This window comes from Syngnathus scovelli, chromosome 1 (assembly GCF_024217435.2).
Source record: "Syngnathus scovelli strain Florida chromosome 1, RoL_Ssco_1.2, whole genome shotgun sequence".
NCBI classification, from domain to species: domain Eukaryota; kingdom Metazoa; phylum Chordata; class Actinopteri; order Syngnathiformes; family Syngnathidae; genus Syngnathus; species Syngnathus scovelli.
Genome location: NC_090847.1, coordinates 28590528 through 28597500, shown reverse-complemented (window position 1 = coordinate 28597500; position 6973 = coordinate 28590528). Strand labels below are relative to the sequence as shown.

Below are 6973 nucleotides of genomic sequence, written 5' to 3'. Positions count from 1 at the left end.
GCCATTTTTATTCCCAAAACCATCTGCTCCCGTCCTAATCTGCGTTTGCTTTCGACGAAGATTAAGCCGAACCCCCGTCAGTTAAATCTGCCTCCGTCTTTTTTTTTTTTTTTTTTCTTCTTTCCACAACTTTGTATTTATGAATCGATGTGCGCGCACGTCCGAGCAATCCGTCACGGATTAAGACGATTGAGCTCTGATTCAAACGTGAGGTGATGGGCAGTTTTACTTGAGGAGAGCGTGGATAATAAATCAAAATTTTGGCGCACACGTGAACCCAATCTGTCACTCGGACGGGATTTTCCCCCAGAACCCCGAGATGAAAAAAAAGTTGACGTCGGCGGGCGGCTCCACTCCCGAAAACCCGTTTAAATGCGCTCGTCACTTGCTTCAATCCGATCCCTCTTGGCCCTTTGAGAGGCTTTTGCGACCCGTCTGGCAAAGTGATGGCCTCGGGCGCAGATTAAGCCGCAGACAAAAAACCCAACGCGATTGGTTTAGCGTCGCAGGTGGGCCATTAGTTTGCGGGCCGGGTCACAAACAAAAAGACAGGAAGGCGCCGGTCCAAATACTTTGCCAGGTGTGTTCCCAGCGTGTTTGTTCTAAGGGTTAATCTGTGTGTAAAGCTCACCCTAAAGTCACCTGGCTCGGGGCCAGAGTCACGTCACGTCACGCCACGGCGCTCGACTCGTCTCGTCTCCGGGGGCAAACATTGGCCCGATTATTTAAAAGACGACGCTGCGGGCTGTTTGACGCTTGCGCCACCAGGTCGACTTTACCGTCTACAGAAATAAACAATTGTGTTCTGTATCTGAAACAGCCACTTTGCCTTCTGTGAGCTTCATGCTAATGCTAATGAGCTAATTAGCAAGCGATTGTGTCCTGTATCTGACAGCCACGTAACGTTGCCTTCTGTGAGCTTGATGCTAATGCTAATTAGCGAGCAATTGTGTTCTCTATCTGAAACATTAGGTTTATGCTAATGCTAATTAGCTTCTGTGCCGCAGTGTGCTGTAACTCATTAAGATTGAACACAAACGGTGCAGCAACACAATCCTTGCGGTCATATTCTTGATCATGTGCCTTTTATCAGTGCCGTACTGATGAGCTAAGAGGATTTGAAGATGTCTTTTCTTTAATTATTTTTGACTATATCATGTTTTTATTTCGTACATTATTATGTCATGCTATTTATTTTCTCCAGACAAAAACAACATGTGATCTATTATATATATTAAGTGTTGCGGTCTAATTAGTTAGGCCTCTGCTCCAATCAAAGCTAATGAACCGTTAAATAATAAGAAAGATGGGTCAGCTACTTCAATTGGAGATGCTGACCTCAAAATTGTAGCCTTTGCAATTTAAAAAGTCCCTTCCATGCCAATATGAAATTGATTCATTATTCAGCCCTACAACAAAATAACAGCCAAAATGGCGGGGCTGCTGCTCCATTCCAGCTTTTGGATGCATATTCATAGCAGATGAAAATGGCAGCTGAGCACTCCCCCCCCTCCTCCAATCCCCACCGTGATAATTCTGGAGCCGTCAGCGGGTTGTGTTCTGCGAGCGTCTTTGCATACTGCTGACAACGTTTTCACTGCGACTCCAAATCCGAGAAAGGAGGGCAAGGCGCCGGGAACAATGACAGTTGGGAAAGGCGGCGTTGTGTACTGTACGTGCGACGCGCTTAACGCCGTCGCCTTTCAAATGGCTCACGCATGTGCACAATTTGCTTTGCCCGAACGGACGTGCGCTAGCACTGATACCGAGGCAGCGCTCGCGTGATGTTCGCCGTGATGGACGTCGCTCGGCCACCGCAGCCGTCTCGGCCTTTGGTGTCAAAGTCTGACGCAGAACACTTCACGCTGCCATGGGAAAGAATTAACGCCATCCGCTTTCCCTCTTTGGGAGGGATGGGGGGGATGGCTCAGGGTTAGGAGATAATGAGCATCCTGCAATATTTAGATACTTGTGTAATCAGCCATCCTCTTGCAGAGGATTTCTTCACCGGAGTAATTGTCTCTGTGAGCAGGGACCCCTGGAATAAATCTGAAGGAAATAAAAAGGAGGGAGGAATCAAATCTTTGGCTGTTGTGAGACCAACTCGTGTTGTGGCCACTGTCATCATCCCCCTGACCTCAACCCAATGGAGAACCTTCTTAAAAGGAAACTCCGGAAAGTTGACTGATGGCACACGCCCGAAATCACCGTTTTCCAATTGAATGAATGGAAACGCCATTAATCCGTTCTAGACTCCTACAATGAAACAATAACATGGTTGAAAGGTTTATTTTGATGAGGAAAAGCACCACTCTAAAAATATTACTCTTAAAGTGTGCCCACTTTGACCACCTGGGGGCAGTATAAGACAGAATGATGGTCGAGAAGTTATGAATCACACTTGCGTTCTTGGCAGTCCTTGTCTCTTTATCTTGCCTTGAACTTAACATTCATATCAGTTGCTCTGTGCCGAGGATAAAGGATATATGACCCTTCTTGACCTATTTGTGATCAATCTGCTGTCAAATGGGTTAGATGCTAATTACCATTAGTATGCTAGCTAGCGGGGCCTTTCTTTAGGTAGTGCTTTTGCAATTTCATCTTTAATTTAACCGAAAAGCTCAACAGGGAGTCACATGAAACAGATTGAAGTCTCATAACGAATTGTTCTCTCGGCCCAGAACTTCTTATTTATTTCAACAAGTATCTCAAATGTCAGAGGTTAAGCAGCCGGCGGGCCTGGCCGCCGCATACATAATACAAAGCGAGGGCTAGGACGAGAACATGCGCAAACATCGGCGAGGAAAAAAAAAACGTGTCTACACATTTTGGTGATTCCTATCTTAAAAGGTCACAATGGCGAGGAAGGAGGCGTGTAATCTCCGTCCAACGGGGAATGGACTCACTGTGATAAATGGCGCGTGTGTACACGGAAGATACGGCTGTCCATATAACGAATCCCTCGTTTTGGCGACGTCCCCTCCGAGCTCCAATCAGACAAACGCGGGCGGGGTGTTTGACAATCACGGCAAATTCGAGCGTGTGGCCTCGTTGTCGTGGCGACGCGGGAAGCAAATGTAGCAGGAGAAACTTGTTCCCGGGAGTTATTATGCACCGAGCGTATGTGCCTCGCCATCCCTCTCCTCCGCTGTGAAATATGTTTGCCGGCGACATGAATGAATGCATGAGGCGCCGCCGCCGTCCAAGTATCAAACCTACACAACGTGTGAACGCCTCAATGTGTGCGCGTGTGTGTGTGTGTGTGTTCTTATTGCAGCACATCCAACTTGAGTGAGAAAAGAATACCACACACACACACAGACTTAATTTGTGTGTGTGTAGCAACATATGCACAGTCTTGGCATAATTACGTATTCAAAGGAATGACAACGATGTTGGTACAGCTTATTCACATTTCCTTACACAATGCATGACACGCCCCCTTCCACCCCCCCCCCACATGCAAAATAATGTCGGTGGGAGGGACCGCACCAAAACGCAACACCTGTTATTGTACGCTATAGTCGTGCTGTGCTAGCAGGAGGAAAAAAAAAAAAAAAGGGGGACGGCAATTGTTTGAATCCGAGCCAGACTTCTGCTTGACTGCACATAAACATGACTGCAGGCCCTCATTAAAAACACAATCATGTCTGCGCGCCGCCATGACAAACTGTGTGGTGTGTGTGTTTGAGTTGTGCGGCAACTCAAAAATCACTCGGCGATTGAACACATTTTAGCATGTATTCGCATTTTAAACAAAAGCAAGGGGCCATCAAGTTCAGAAATGACTCCCCGGCTTGCTATTGCATTTGGATTTCTTGGCTCATATTGGATTTCTTGCCTCATATATATATATATATATATATATAAATTTATATATATTTTAGTATTATTAAATTCGTATTTTTATATATATATATATATGTAAAATACTAATATAGTAATACTAAAAAATAAATAAAGAAAGAAAGAAAGAAAGAAATATGCAATACACACACAGGTACATATATACACAAACTGCGTATGTCTGTCCAAATAGTGTGTTCCTGCGAGACGTATCTTTTCCTCCGGAATCCACGGGGAGGGATTTTGGGGGTGCACAACGGGGGCTTTATGGCTCATGTGTGTTTGCGTGCCGAGGCGGCGAGGAGGAAACCGGACCTTTGGATGCGCCACAAGGGTATGATTTGAATACCTGCCTGCTCCAGCTGAGCAGTGATCAATCACTTCTCTGTCAGCCGCCACTCCCCACTGGCGTCTTATCCCACGATGCCTCCCCCCCCTCCCTCGCCCCGTCCTCTACGTCTTCCTCTCTCTCGCTCTCTCTTTTTTCTTTCTTTTTTTTTTTTTTTACATTCATTAATTAATTTTCCTCCTCTATCTCGCCCGGGCCTCTCCCGCCTCCCCGCTGTTCCATCTGCTTTCCGAGCTTCTGTTCTGCCGTGTTAGTCATTGGCTCGGCGGCCATCTCACGGCTGTCGGCTCCCTCGCTCGCTCGGCGTTATCTCACCGGGTCCTCTTGTTCTGCCTATCTCGCTTACTGTCGCTTTGCCTGGGGGGATATCACCAAAAGAAATAGGGACGCCAAGGAGCAGGTGATGGATAGGATGGGGGCACGCCGTATAAAATCTACAGGAGCAAAAAAAAAAAAAAAAACCTGTTTACAATAGAACCTCCCTGACATCTTGTGTATTGAACCAAACCAGATTATCTTGTTTTCAGAACATTTACACATAATGTGGAACGTCATAGACAGACATTGAGATAATATTGAAATAGATGGAGAGAGAGAGAGAGACAGAGAGACAGAGAGAGAAACTTTTCAGTACTTAAGTCATACTTAAAATACAGGTGGTGTAAAAGGAGAGATATGAGAGAGAGAGAGAGAGAGAGAGAAAGAGAGAGAGAGAGAGAGAGAGAGAGAGAGAGAGAGAGAGAGAGAGAGAGAGAGAGAGAGAGAAACTTTTCAGTACTTAAATCGTATTTAAAATACAGGTGGTGTAAAAGGAGAGATATGAGAGAGAGAGAGAGAGAGAGAGTGCGAGATATGAGAGAGATAGGGAGAGAGCGAGAGAGAGAAAGATATAGATAGATATGTAGACAGATATAGATGTATAGATATATAGATATAAATATATTGACAGATTTGTTGATATATAGGTCTATGCAGTTTGCCGTTTTTGCATGTGCGTGTTTTAATATGTGCGCACACATGGGCCGTGACCTTTGGGGAGGGGGATGGTTCATGCTTTGGCGCCTTCTGCTTTGCACAACCATCTATCCCTCCGCCACGTTTGGGGAAATCAAGCCTAAAACCAGCTCCGATATTGCGGGCCTCGCTTTTGAAATATGAATGGTTTTAATTAAACACACTTTCTTTGCCATCTGGCCCCACTATCGGGTCTACCTCGTTAACACACTCACGCACGCTCGTTATTAACCGAGCTTTAAAAATTGCCAGACATAACAACAAGCGTGGAGTGGGGAAGCGCTCACCCCCTCCCCAAAAAAAAAAAAAAACTCAAGGCAAAGAAAAAGCGTTTAGAAACAAGCTCGCCCGATTCCCCACCTCTCTTTTGTCCTTTGCCTTACGAACAAGCGCTCCATTTGTAATCTCCCAGTAAGGGAAACGTTTGCTCCCCCGTCTGGCAGCCATTGCCAAAGAGTGTGGGAGGCTTGCTCGGACCAGCTATTACTCTTTTTAGAGCCTGCAATATATTTGCACTCCTCATCCGTCTCGGCGGTCGACGCGAATGAACTCTCAGCGGCGTCCGGGCCAGTAAAAGGTTCTTCTATCTGCAAGTGATCATCCTCGAGGTGCCGCCTCGGCTTGCGGGGAGCGTTTTAACGATTTTCTGGCTCCCGGCGACTCGCTTTGCTTGCAAAGTTGTCAGTAAACATACAGATGGGCAAAACGCCTTTCCCGGGAACGGTAAATTCAGTCCAAACAAGCTAAGCTAAAAGGTAACGCCGTGCTGCTGCGCGGACCTCGTCATGTGACCGCTGAACGGTTTCGGAGGTGGGAGTAAGACAAAAGTGTCAAGTGGTTGAACTTTGCAGCTTCAAACAGGTCCCAGGGGACTGTGCTAAAACCAAGCTAGTAGCGCTAGTAAGCTATCGCCACATTTTCAGACGTATATTAAGCGTACATGACAAAACACACATCGAGCCATCACCCGACCGAGGTCGGCCATTTTTGACTCAAACGCACCGGCGACTTTTCCGCTTCCGAGGTTTGACGTAGCGCTCCTAGCTTGCGACGGCATGTTGTTCATTTTGCCGATCGAGTGCAAGAGGTCGGGAAAACGCCACCTCGGAGTGACGCGCCGATCAATAAGACGGCACAAGGCACGTCGCCGGAAGAATTTAATTGGCTGTTTGACGCCGAACTTTGTGAATATCTGATGGGGTGTGGGGGCGAGCTCATGAATAAGTGAAGGGGCCCAGCTGTGCAGCGTGATCAAGAAGGCAGCAATATTCCAGATGCCATACTCTTGAGTCATATCCTGTAGTCAGGGCGCTTCCATTTTTAAGATCTGCTATCAACCGGAGAATTTTTCAACACTCCTGTCGCCCAATTCGATGAAAGCCCGACGTGGGAGGTCTGATGCAAAAGCTGTCTGGAAGGCGCTGACAGGGACAAACAGCCGAGTTCATGGCGGGACAACCACATAACGCCGTAGAAGTAAAACAATAGACGTCCAAATAAGAATAGTTAGCTCCTCCCCCGTTAGAGACTCGAGCAGTTGCCCAAACCTTTGATAATTGCATTTATTTTGCACTTAGGTGTTGAACTGACACACTCGTTCACTGTCAACCCAGTTAATATCTTTGACGTCCATAACCGCCAATGGCACTGAATGAGTTAAGGTGCGGCCATGTGTGAGTCGGCGAGCAAAGGACTTCCTCAAGGACACTTTGGCTTCCTTTTAAGGGCTTGCATGACAAGAAATTATTTCCCGCCTAATTCGTG

At 46.6% G+C, this 6973-nt stretch overlaps 1 protein-coding gene and 1 long non-coding RNA gene across 8 annotated transcripts in view; one reads left to right on the top strand and one right to left on the bottom strand.

Annotated features, from left to right (window-relative positions):
• The window catches only part of LOC125983983 (uncharacterized), a 279094-nt gene that overhangs the window by 109561 nt on the left and 162560 nt on the right, over positions 1-6973 (top strand). The gene's annotated exons all lie outside the window — the stretch shown is intronic.
• Positions 1-6973, bottom strand: part of pcdh7b (protocadherin 7b) — a 70978-nt gene that overhangs the window by 26840 nt on the left and 37165 nt on the right. The gene's annotated exons all lie outside the window — the stretch shown is intronic.